Source organism: Beta vulgaris, chromosome 4 (assembly GCF_026745355.1).
Source record: "Beta vulgaris subsp. vulgaris cultivar EL10 chromosome 4, EL10.2, whole genome shotgun sequence".
NCBI classification, from domain to species: Eukaryota; Viridiplantae; Streptophyta; class Magnoliopsida; order Caryophyllales; family Amaranthaceae; genus Beta; species Beta vulgaris.
This window is the reverse complement of record NC_079205.1, coordinates 23,899,303-23,912,386: the sequence shown is the minus strand read 5'-3', so window position 1 is coordinate 23,912,386 and position 13,084 is coordinate 23,899,303.

Genomic DNA, 13,084 nt, shown 5'->3' with positions numbered 1-13,084 from the left:
AATATGCCTAAGTGTTAACCATATGTTTGCTCTCGTCATTTTGCAACCTCGGTAACAACCATTCGATTAGCTTTTCCACGTTTCATGCATAGCCACAGTACAAGTGTAATATTTGAGAGATATTTTGCTCCTTGATTGAGAATCTCTTAATCAATTGTAACTTTTGGACCCGTGCACGTGCAAACGAAAAGTTTTATGTTTCCTTAGTTTGAACATTTAATAAATTTACCAAATTATAAATATTGTAAAGGTTTTAAATACACTAATGCGTATAACCGAAGTATCAATATAGATACAATATAAGTTTATCAAACATAATTATTGACAAATATATTAGGAAAAGAAAAAACTCAAGATGTTCATCGAAAAATGTTACATATTTTAAAACACTTCCTTGTACACTATATTAGTTGTGGTATGAGCTTGCTCTTTCTTTATTACAAATTAATAAATTCAAACCCTTTTTTTTACTTGTAGCTCTTGATATTGCCACATAAAATTGTTCATAGATAAAAACTGGTTGAGGTAGATATAAGCCTACACGATAGAGAGATTGTATTTGACTTTTATTTATTGTCATTGCAATTCATACAATCAAATGCAACTGTTTTCTTTTGAATTTTCATAGGAAACATTCTTGAATCTGATGCACTCAGTGTCATTCGTGGAACACAATTTTTATGCCCACATTAGTTCCATATACAACCACAACTTTAACGATGTGATTGCCAAAGTGCTTAACAACTAACTTCGTACCATTGTACAAACCACAGGTTTGGTCAATTTTTCTTAGAAGCATAACCTGTGCACCCACCTTTTATGTTATACGATGGTTCGATAATCTAGAGCATCTAGTAGTATTTAAGAATTCATTACGGTAGAGCTCATTGATTCCAAAGTTCCCTTCCTCGTTTGAAATTATATATGAACTCAAGTATGTTCTTTATTCATCTGACAATTGCGACAGAACATGGTTATTAACCATTTCAACAATATCATTAGTTGGAGCAAGAATAATTCTTTCTAGGAAATAAGTAGCTTCCCATAGGTGAACCTCAAAGTCTGGATATTTGCTATCAATGATAGACGCAATATGTTCATCACCGCCATCTACTAATGTTTCATCAGCAATTTCTACAAAGACCTCATCATCATTTGGTTCTCTCTCTTTGGCATTTAATGTAGTTTTTTGACCCGTGCAAAATGTACGAGATTTTTTTTTGTTTTATAAATTTATGATTTTAGGATGTTTCACTCAAAAACATGGTGTAAATATTAGCTCATGATTTTAACTTTTCATAATTTCATATCGTGAATTTGGAATGTTTTGATATTGGCTTATGACGTGTGTGTTCATTGACTAATGAAGTTAATATCATGGTGGAACACGTGACCAACCATTTATTTGAAATAAAGTTGACTGAGAAAGTTTTCACTCTGTCCATAGCTTCACTCAAATGCTTAGATAAAATCACAATTTGCACCACTACAGGCACTCAGTCATGCAACCACTTTCGCTCCCGCTTAGTTCTGCTCATTCTCCTTTCTTTTATTTTCTTACACTACTGCTACACTACAACAGGCCACCCACTAGGCCACCACTGCTTGCACAGGGAGATTTGACAGACGTTATCTATATAGAAATTGCTATATTATACAATTTATGGAGTGATTGCACGTAAATGAAAATCTTCAATGACCTGTCACAATAGTCTGATCATATTATATTCGTTAAATATTCTGGTTATATATATAGTCTTGTTTGATTGTATTTTATATTGCAAATTTGTAATACTCCTTTTGCTCTAGAGTAATTCTAGCATTTTTCATTTTTCTTTTGTCCCATAATACTATTTACACTTTTATGTTGGGACGTATTCTTCTACTTAAAGCAACTTTCGATTTTTCGTCATGTTTTTGACCATAATACTATTCGTTAAATTCTTGCATTATGTGATTTTTATTTTGTATTCATTGTGTTCTCTAGTTATAGATTTCAATTCTTATATTTTTATTTTCATTACTTCAATTTGTTAAAAAGCATCTTGTTCCTTATTTTACATAACTTTGATATTTTATAACTATTTGCTAATGTTCAACATTGTCACTTTGCATTAAAAAGTTTTCATTGAACAAATAATGAATTAATTCGACACCATTTTGTGACCATGAACATTCAAAAAGCTATATTTTTTGTTTATATAATTGTGTTTGTAGTCTTGTATGTTTTAATTTGAAATTAACCGAATTAATTTTTAATACTCTTTTTTTAGTCCTTACCCTATTCTTTTTTATTTGTTTTGTAAATACTATTTACACTTTTAATGTGAGATGGATAATATAGTAGTATTTTATCAACAATAAATTCTTACAATAGCTAAAAATATTTGTCTTCAGCAAGGAGTAATTCGTCAAGTAGCAATTTAAACTCAACCCCTACTTTCAATACTTGTGGTCTATGTCAGTTTTCAGGTCATCAAGCTGCCTATTGTCCTCAAAGATTCAATTCCAGCTTTGTTCCCTCTTCATATGAAAGTGTGACTCGAGCCTTAGCTGCACTGTCTGTTGGTGGTGAAGCTATTGATTCAGTCTGCTACCCGGATTCGAGAGTTGCCTCTCACATGAACCTTCAGGATGGTAAGTTTTCTACTAAAACTCCTTACACTGGGTCTCGTTCTGTTGTCGTTGGTAATGGTACCTTACCCCCAATTAAAAGTACTGGTGATTTGACCTTAAAAACTAAGCGTCGTCCTCTCATTTTGTATTCTGTCTATCATGTTCCTAACTTGAAACGTAATTTATTATCAGTTAACAAGTTGTGTCAAGATAAAGCTTGTGTTGTGAGTTTTGATAAAAACTTTGTTTCTGTTAAGGACCAGACAACGGGGGCGGTTCTGCTTCGGGGTCCCATAAGAAAGGTGTCTACCCTCTTTAATCCATTGTTGTCCCTCCTGAGTCTCCAGTTCCTGCTTTTCTAGCCACTAAAGAGTTGGGTGCAGTTTGGCATGCTCGTCTTGGTCATACCTCTTCTAGTATCTTAGGATCTTTATGTTCAAATAATTCTATCACATGTACTTCTAAGTTTCATGATGATTGTGTTGGTTGTAAGTTAGGAAAAATACATCGTTTACCTTTTGATTCAGTTGAACATGTTTCTCCATATCCATTATATAAAATTCACATTGATCTTTGGCAATCTTCTTTTGTCAAATCAATTATATCGTTACTATGTTGTGTTTGTTGATGATTTCTCGCGATATTTGTGGATTTATCCTTTACGTAGAAAATCGGAAGTTCATTCTCAATTTCTTGTGTTTCAAAAGATGGTTGAAAATCTCTTTAATTGCAAAATTAAGATTTTTCAAAGTGACGGGGGTAGGGAATTTGATAATTCTCCTCTTCCATAACATTTTCGTGACCATGACTCGTACTATGATAATTCATTCTGATTTTCCGGCTGAATTTTGGGTTGATGCATCATACACTGCCACCTACACCATTAATAGATACCCAATTCGGTTCTAGGGGGTGTTTCTCCTTTTGAAAAATTGTTTCATCGTTCCCCTTCCTATCATTTTATTTTGAAAACGTTTGGTTGTGAATGCTTCCATTTGTTCCTGAATTCTAACAATAACAAACTACAACCTAAGGGGGCGTTTGGTAAGGGGTTTACAAGAAAGGGAAAGGGAATAAATTGATTCTATTCCCTTAAAAGTTGTTTGGTTGAGTGGTTTTACCTTTCCCTTTCTCCCCTCCATTACCCCAAATCCCTCTAACCTGATTACCCACACCTCCCCAAGGTTTCACATTCTCTTTCTTTGACTCATCATTGACCACCTCCTTGACCATCCAACCACCACCACCAAACCATCACAACCTAACCCAATCATTACCACCACTAGACTCCTCCACCTGCTCAACCAACCACCATCCAACAGCCACCGGAATCGGTTCCTTGACCACCACCCGCCGGCAACCCTAACCCGACCACCTATCACACTCCCACAACCACCACTCCATCCACAAGACCCAACCCGTAACTTCTTTGAAACCATAACCAACCACCGGTAACCACAACCAATCACCGGTAACCACAACCAACCGCCGGCAACCCAACACCGCACCACATAAACCGGCAACCCAACACCGCCTAGGAAGACTACCCAACCACCCCTGAATGCATGACCCACCAAAACTACCTCGGCCACCCCTAAGAAACCCACATAAACCACCAAAAATCCCACCCCATCAAGTAGATTCAAGGGAGAGAGAGAAAAATCCACCTAATCTACCACCAGAAAAGTCAATCTAGCCCTACAAACACCACAACACCACTAGATTGCAAGAGAGAGGAGAGAGAAAAAGAAAAATCACTTGACGGGAAGGGGGGCAGTCGCGGATAAGGAAGAGGGAAAGGAGGGTGATGGCGGAGGAAGGGGCTGCGGCGGCGGGAGATGGGGTGGCGGCAGAAAAGGAGATGGGGGTGGTGGCAAGGTGGTTTTAGTTGAAAGTTAAAGTGTGGTGGTGAATATTAGATTTCCCTTAGATATTTTATACCAAACAACTTAGTAAATGTAAGGGTGTAGCTTTCCATTCTCCTTGTTTCTCTTTCTCAAACCCTTTCTCTTTCCCCTTGGTGAACCAAACGCCCCCTAAGTCTAAAACCTGTGTTTTTATTGGATAAGCCTTGGATTATAAAGGTTGTCGTTGCTTTGATCCTACTACTAACAAAGTGTACTAGTCGTCATGTTCTTTTTCATGAACATAAGTTTCCTTATCGTACTCTTGTGGGTTCTCGATCCACGATGCCTTACACATTGCCCTTAGTCTTTAATTTTGATTGGAATCCCACGAATGTAGCGTCGCCATGTGTGTCTAGCATACCTGTGTCTGTTCCGGGTCCGTCGAGTTCCCCTCCTCCCCCAAGTAGCCCGCGTCCTCGGTTCCCCGATCCCTCAAAAACGCCTGTAGGGAAGCTCCCCTCTCCCTCGCATGGATCTGCTCGGCCCGCTGGGAGCTCCCTTCCTGCTAGATCGAGCGTGTCTCCCCTCCTTGCTACTACTCGATCCGCTGGCTATCCATTGCCCACTAGATCGAGCGTGCCTCCCAGCCCATCTTCTGCTCGGCCCGCTGGTGAACCATCGCTTGCTGGGTCGAGCGTCTCTCTCGTTACCTCGCCTGCTCGATCCGCTGGTGAGCCATCGCTCGCTGGGTCGAGCAGCCCTTTGCCTGCATCGCGTTGCTCCACGCCTTTTCACGAACCACCCCCTCCCCCTCCTGTGTTTCTAGGGCCCCTCCGGTTGTCGAAAATCGTCACCCAATGGTCACTCGTCTAAAAAGATGGAGTCTCTAAGCCTAAGTGATCATGAATTTGAAAACTAATGTTGTCGAGTCTAAAACCACTAATTTTAAACAAGCTTTTAAAGACTCGCGATGGCGTCAAGCTATGCTTGATGAATATAAGGATTTAATTAATAATGACACATGGGAGTTGGTACCTCGCAACTATGATAAGCATTTACTTGGTTGTAAATACAATTATGATGGTTCTGTGGAGCGGTTTAAAGCCAGGCTTGTCGTTTTGGAAATCATCAGCAGAAAGGTATTGATTACTTTGAAACCTTTAGTCCTGTTGTTAAGCCTACTACTGTTCGCTTAGTCCTTACTATTACTGTTTCACTTAAATGGTCTATTCGTCAATTAGATGTCAAAAATGCTTTTCTTCATGGATTTCTTCATGAAGAGGTTTATATGCGTCAACCTCCGGATTTTGTGCATCCATCTAAACCTACTCATATTTGTCATCTTCGTAAGTCCATTTGTGGTTTGAAACAAGCTCCTCGAGCTTGGTTCTCCCGTTTGAGTAATTTTCTCTTATCTATTGGTTTCAAGTGCCACAGTTGTGACATTTTCATGTTTACTCTCAAATTTCGTGGTCATCTCATTATTCTCCTCTTATATGTGGATGACATTGTCCTTACTGGTAGTAGTTCTTCCCTTGTCACAAGATTCATCTCTGTTCTTTCTTCACAGTTCGCTATGAAGGATTTAGGGGATTTCATTATTTCTTAGGTGTTCAGGTTGTGCGTACTTCCTCTGTTTATTTTTGTCTCAACACAAGTATGTTTCTGATTTACTCTGTAAATTTCACCTTCATACTATTAAATCAGTTATCACTCCTGTTGTCTCTAGAGTTGCATTGTCTCTTCTTGATGGAGAACTTCTTGCTGATCCAACAAATTATCGTAGTATGGTTGATGCATTGCAGTACTTAACTATGACTCCTCCAGATATTGCTTATGCTGTTAATATGGTGTCTCAGTTAATTATGCATGCTCCTCGTACTATTCACCTTTATGTTGCGAAAAGAATTTTCAGATATCTGTAGGGCACTTTGGGCTTTGGGCTCTTCTTATATAGCAGTAGTTCTCCGACTGTTGTTATTGCCTACTCTGATGCAGATTGGGCGGGTTGTCCTGACACTCGTCGTTCTACTACTGGCTATGTTGTTTTTCTGGGGAAGAATCTTATTTTCTGGTGTTCGAAAAAGCAACCTACTGTGTCTAAATCCTCCACTGAAGCTGAATACAGGGTTGTTGCCTACACAGCTGCAGAAACTATTTGGCTCAAGCAACTTCTTGCTGACATTGACCATTTTCTTCGTTGTCCTGTGATCGTCTATTGTGATAATGTCTCTGCTACTTATCTCACTGCTAATCCAGCTCATCATGATCACAACAAACATATTGATGTGGATTATCATTTTGTTCGTGAAATGGTTTCCAAGGGAGGTCTTATTGTTCGACATGTTCCTACCCAGTCTCATGTTGCTGTTGATATCTTTAGTAAGGGCCTATCTACTGACTTGTTTACTAAGCATCATTCCAATCTATCCGTTGTTTTACCACGTAATGATTGAGGGGATGCATTAGAGTAATATTATATGTAAAAGGATAGTAGGGACTTTTACTAGTCTTAGGCATGTATTGTAAACACTATATATATTAAATGCCAGGGTTAACCTAATAAGGTTAACACAATTATTTTCCACACTTTTACATCTAATGTGGTATCTTTTTATTATTTAAAGACGGAGAAAGGTAGGTCTTTTTCAATGAAATGAATATAGTAGGGACCATTATATAAAACTAATTTAATAAAATAATAGGACTATAGCAATAAACTAATTTGAGACAAATGAGAAACATCAATTATTTTTTCATTGGCTATTACTCCCTCCGGTCTTTATTAGTTTACCCGTTTCTTTTGCACAAGGTTTTAGGAGAAACAATGTTGTGGGACATAGAAAGAAAGAGAAACTATTATTTTATATTGAAGTTGAATGTATGTGTGATGGAATGTTAGTGGTCTCATTCCAAAGGTAGAAACGAAAGAAATGGGTTAGCTAATAAGGTACATCCCAAAAAAGAATACGGGTAAACTAATAAACAAAGGAATAATATGCCATAATTTCAAGGAAAATTTGCACAAAACCACCTTAAGTTTTGACTTATTTAGAAACTCCCACCTTTATGTTTTTTTCCCTAAATTTCCACCTAAACTTTACAAACCTTTATAAACTCCCACCACTTAACGGATTTTGCCAAACTCTGTTAGTGGTAGGACCCACATTAGTTAATTCTTTTGTTTTTCCCTCCAAATAACTTACTTTCCTCATTTATCTCTCCAAAAATGCAATTTTAGGAGTGCAGGAAGCTCAAATGAAGAAGCAGATAACTTTCTCTTCTTTAATGCAGATGTTGACTTATAAAGAGGCATAAAATTGCAAATTGGCTTGAAGTTTTTGGAGAGATGAATGAGGGAAGTGAGTTGTTCGGAGGGAAAAACAAAAGAAATAACTGATGTGGGTCCCACCACTAACGGAGTTTGGCAAAATCCGTTAAGTGGTGGGAGTTTATAAAGGTTTTGTATAGTTTAGGTGGAAATTTAGGGGAAAAAAACATAAAAGTGAGAGTTTCTAAATAAGTGAAAACTTAAGGTGGTTTTGTGCAAATTTTCCTAATTTCAATTCTATATCTTTTAAACTTTATTCTATCGTTATAAGATTATTTTAGATTGATTGTTTGTTGTACATTGGTTTATTTGTTGATTAGCTTTGTGTTTAAACTGTTTAATTTAATACATATGTACCAAAATGTTATCAGAATCAGGAGGGAGCAAATCAGCAATTATATATGTTTTCAACTCTCTAAATTAATCTTGACCTTAACTTATTTACAAGCGATACAACAAACTCTACCTTTTATGATAGGATTTAAATTTGGAAGCAAAGAATGAAATATATGTGATATATGGTTGGCGATACACCTATGTATTTCAAAGTTAAGCAACGAAGGTCGAATAAAGCTATTACTATGCTGCAAGATCAAGAAGGGAGTTGGATAACAAACAAGGATATGTTATTGTAAATAATGTGAAGGATTTCTTTCAAGAAACGAACATGGTTTTAAGAGAGGTGGACCTTCCTCAACTTAACTCATCGGATGTTTCTATGCTTCAACGTCCTTTTAAAAAGGATGAAATCAAGTTTGCCACGTTTTCTATAGAAGAAGATAAATCTCCGGGGCCAGATGGAATAACTACTGAATTTTTCAAGAGCCATTGGAACACAGTAGGACATGATATTGTTAAGGCTGTGCAATCCTTCTTTAATTTAGGCTTCCTTCTTCAAGCGTGGAATAACACTCTACTAGTGATATTGCATAATGTCTATCCTCCTACATAAGCCTCCTATCTGTGGCCTATAAGCCTATGCAACACTATTATAACTGTATAGCAAAGTGTATTTCTATATGGCTTAAATAGGTTCTTCCCTACATCATTGATGACTTCCATCATGCTTTTGTCCCAGGCAGAAGTATGGCTGACAATGTTTTACTCTCATATGGACTAATCCATTTTATTAACAACAAGAAAAGAGGCTTTGCCACCTATGCAGCTATAAAGATGGACATGAAGAAGGCATATGATAGGGTTCATTGCAATTTCATCCTGAAAGTTTTACAAGCCTTTGGGTTTCCTCCAATCTGGCACATCTGGATTTGGCAATGTATTTTAAACAAATGTATCTTTTAAGGTCCTTATGAATGGAGGATTGTCTTCAAGCCGAAGTGTGGGCTGCAACAAGGTGACCTTCTATCTCCATATATCTTTTTCCTATGCATTTTAAAGCCTTTTAAGGGCATTAAAATTTCAAGAGGTAGTCCAATTAACTCACACCTTTTCCTTGCAGACAATGCTTTGATTTTCTTGAACTCTTCATAGGCTTCTTGTAGTAACATTAAATAAGTGACATATGGGTTTTGTAAGTGTTATGGACATCAAATTAACCTACAAAAACCTTTCATTAAGTTTAGTCCTAATACTTCTTCTCATAATCAAACTACTTACATAAATATCTTCCAGATGCCCTCTTCCTCACTTTTCAATAATCACTTAGGTGTTCTTATAGATATTCCTTGTTAATGATTAATCTAGAAAATTCTAAATGTTTGATATGATAAAAAAAATGTGAGAAATATCTAATGTGTATCTAGAATTATCTTGGAAAAATCTGACATATTTGAACTTGAAAGAAAAATCTAAAAGCTAGGATACAACACTATAAATATGTAATATGTGCCTGAGTTCAAAGGGGAGCCAAACAAGTGAGCTCCACACAAGATATTAGGAAAGGTAGAAACAAAGGGTTCTACCAAGGTGAATGAGAGACATGAGCTCTCACAAACATGCTTGTACAATTAATTATCAATAAAAGTGCAATTTTACGATAGAGTCCATCAAAACTTCTGTGTGCGCCACATATTCTATCATGGTATCCGAGTCACAAAAGTGATTACGAAGAAGATCGAAGTACTTAGAGATGGAAATCAAGCTTGTAAGAAGAGACTTGGAGGGCAAAATCAAGGTAAGTATCTAATACAAAATATCAAAGAAGATAATTCAAAAGGTATGGAGATGAAATAAAAGAGTTTTAGGAGGAGACAAAAACGAAAGATATGTTTGGAAATTAAAATATGATGACAGAGAAAAAAAAAAGGATCAGACAACTTTTGAGAAATGTTGAAGATTAAAATATAGGATAAGTTGGATGGTTGATGACATGAACATCAACAAATAAATTTACATTGGATGAAAATGAAAGAATGAAAAAAAATGGGAAAATATTGGTGACAAGAGCACCAATAGTTGGGAAGAAGAAAGAAAAAGGAGAAGAAGAAGAAGAAAAAAAAGTTCAAGAGAAAGTTTTTGGAGTTTGCTAATGACATGGACATTAGCAGAGATGATTGGTGACATGAGCATCAATTAAAGAATGAAATTGAATAAAGATATGTGAAGAAGAAAAATAAATAGTTCATATTAGGGGGAGTAAGTTGGTAACATGGGTACCAACACAAAACATTGAAGATCAAGAAAATGTGATGAAGAAACAAAGGTAGGATGGTTGGTAACAAGGGTACCACCACAAAGAAATGATAAACAATAATATGTAAAGAAGAAAATGGAAGATCAAGGTGGTTGGTGACGTAGGCACCGACGAGGACGAGAAGAAAATTTCAAGAATCAAGTTTGGAGATAGTTGATGACAAGTGCATCAACAAGACTTTGAAGAGACCTTTGGAAGAAACATGATGAAGTACAAAAATTTTCAAGATTAAGGGGGGTGTTAAAGATTAATCTAGAAAATTCTAAATGTTTGATATGATGAAAATGTGAGAAAAATATCTAATGTGTATCTAGAATTATCTTGTGAAAAATCTAGATATTTGACTTGAAAGAAAAATCTAGAAGCTAGGTACAACAACTATAAATTTATAATATGTGCCTGAGTTGAAAGGGGAGCCAAACAAGTGAGTTCCACACAAGATATTAGGAAAGGTAGAAACAAAGGGTTCTACCAAGGTGAATGAGAGACATGAGCTCTCACAAACACACTTGTACAATTAATTATCAATAAAAATGCAATTTTATGGTACTATTCGAGTCCATCAAACATCCGTGTGAGCCACATATTCTATCATTCCTGACCCTAAAGTTCAAGCTTTCGAATTCGTAATAGACAAAATAGCCAAAAATCTTCCAAGTTGAAATAACTTTCTCCTCTCTTAAGCTACAAAAATTACACTTTTAAATACCATTATGGCCTGTTTGGTTCAAAGCATTTTATTTGAAATGCTGGATTTGGCCAAATAACATATGTTTGGTTAATCCAAACATTTGGATTTGAAATTGGCCCAATTCCAACCTATTTAAAACATAAGCCCATATTTGAGAATTTGAAATCCAATATTAAAACTTGTCATTTGAAATCTGAAATAAACGTGACATCTTTCTCTCTCCTTCTCTATCTTCGTCCTCTCTCTCCTTTGGCTTTCTCTCTCCTCAAGCTTTGTCTCTCCTCAAGTTTTCTTAGCTTTCTCTCTCCTCCTTTACTGCGAAATCTCATTTCTAAAATTAGTTTTTCAATTCTTAATTTTTTTTACCATAAATTTGCCGCTTTATTATTTGATGGTTGATTTATAAATATTGTTTTAGTTTTTTCAGGAATAATTTTTTCTTGCGCAATTTCTTGGCCTAATTGCGTCATATTGAACCAGACTTTTTGCTTCGAGATTCTTTTCTGAAATTCGGTTCTTCTCTACTAAAGTTTTTTTGCTGAAATTTTAATTTCATTGCATTCCCGTGGTTGATTGAAGTTCCTGGCAGCGTGTTTGAAGTTTTGAGGTGAATTTTTGTTGCCAATCTGGTGTTTCATCGCATGAGATAATTAGTTTGGTTGGTGCGTGGATGTTTGAGGTGACAATTGGGTCGAAGTGAGTTTTAAAATGATGTTGTTTATGGATGTTTTGATTTGCATTTTGGTGAAATGTTGATGATCAGTTGTTGGAATTTCTTTTGTAATATGCGAATTTCAAGTGGTAGTAGTATTGGTTTTTGTTTCTCCATGGAATGCTACTACAAGATTATATTCATTCTTCGACTGCTTGTTTTCCCTCTCAATCAAATTTTTACACTTCTTAATTTGGGAAGTATGTAAGATTTGGGTAATGTCTATTTATGGAGAGATATTGAACTAAGTACTTGTTCTGAAAATGTCTAAGGTTTAAAAGAAAGCATTTAATCTGAAATATTTCTTTGATTTTCCAGTTGGTTATATTGTATAAAATGACAGAGAAGTCTAGCATATCAGTGGTTAGTAGTTTTATTTCGGTTGTTGTAAAGAGTGAATTACTATTCTAAACAAGGCTTGGTTTGCGAAACAGTATTTGAATTTAGAATTCAAGATTTGAAATTCATTGTATTTCCAAACAGCTTGTTAGAATTTGAAATCCCGAATTTGAAATTCTTAAGTTTCCCAAACATTGGGCTTGGAATTGAATTCCAAAAATTGAAATTCTGAATATGAATTGAACTATTTGAAATAAAATGTGGTTATCGAAACGCAACCTTATAGTAGTTGTGATTTCTCATATATTAGTAGCCATGCCTACTCCAACAACTACAACTATAAAAAATTGAGCCCTAATGATGAATTTTCTTTGGGGTACTGGCAGTGGCGGATCCAGAAATTTCCTAATGTTGGTGCTCTACCAATTACCGTTCACTAAACAAAAATAATTTTTGATAAAAAATACTCCAAACTAAATTTCAATCGAAAAGAAAACAAATATATAACCAATAATTATACAAAATACAACCAATAGTACTAGAAAAATCAAATATCTAAATTATACTACAAAATACAATCAAATACTAGTGAAGAAACTATCAATGTTATGCATTTTGTTTGGAGTACGTTTTCTCTTCATTATCAAATATGAAAATCAAGTAACAATTGAATTAAATTTGATGTATCTCACCAAATGGAACATGTGCCAATTTGTCATAAACCATAATCTATAAATATAATCAATATATCAGAAAACCAATAATTAACTGATAGCTACTTATTAGATCTTTAACGTCATTTAAGGAACATGTAAGGCAACACAAAATCAAATACAAAAAACATATCAGAAAACAGTATCTTTATAGGTCCGTGTCTTTGATTTTAAAGGGAATA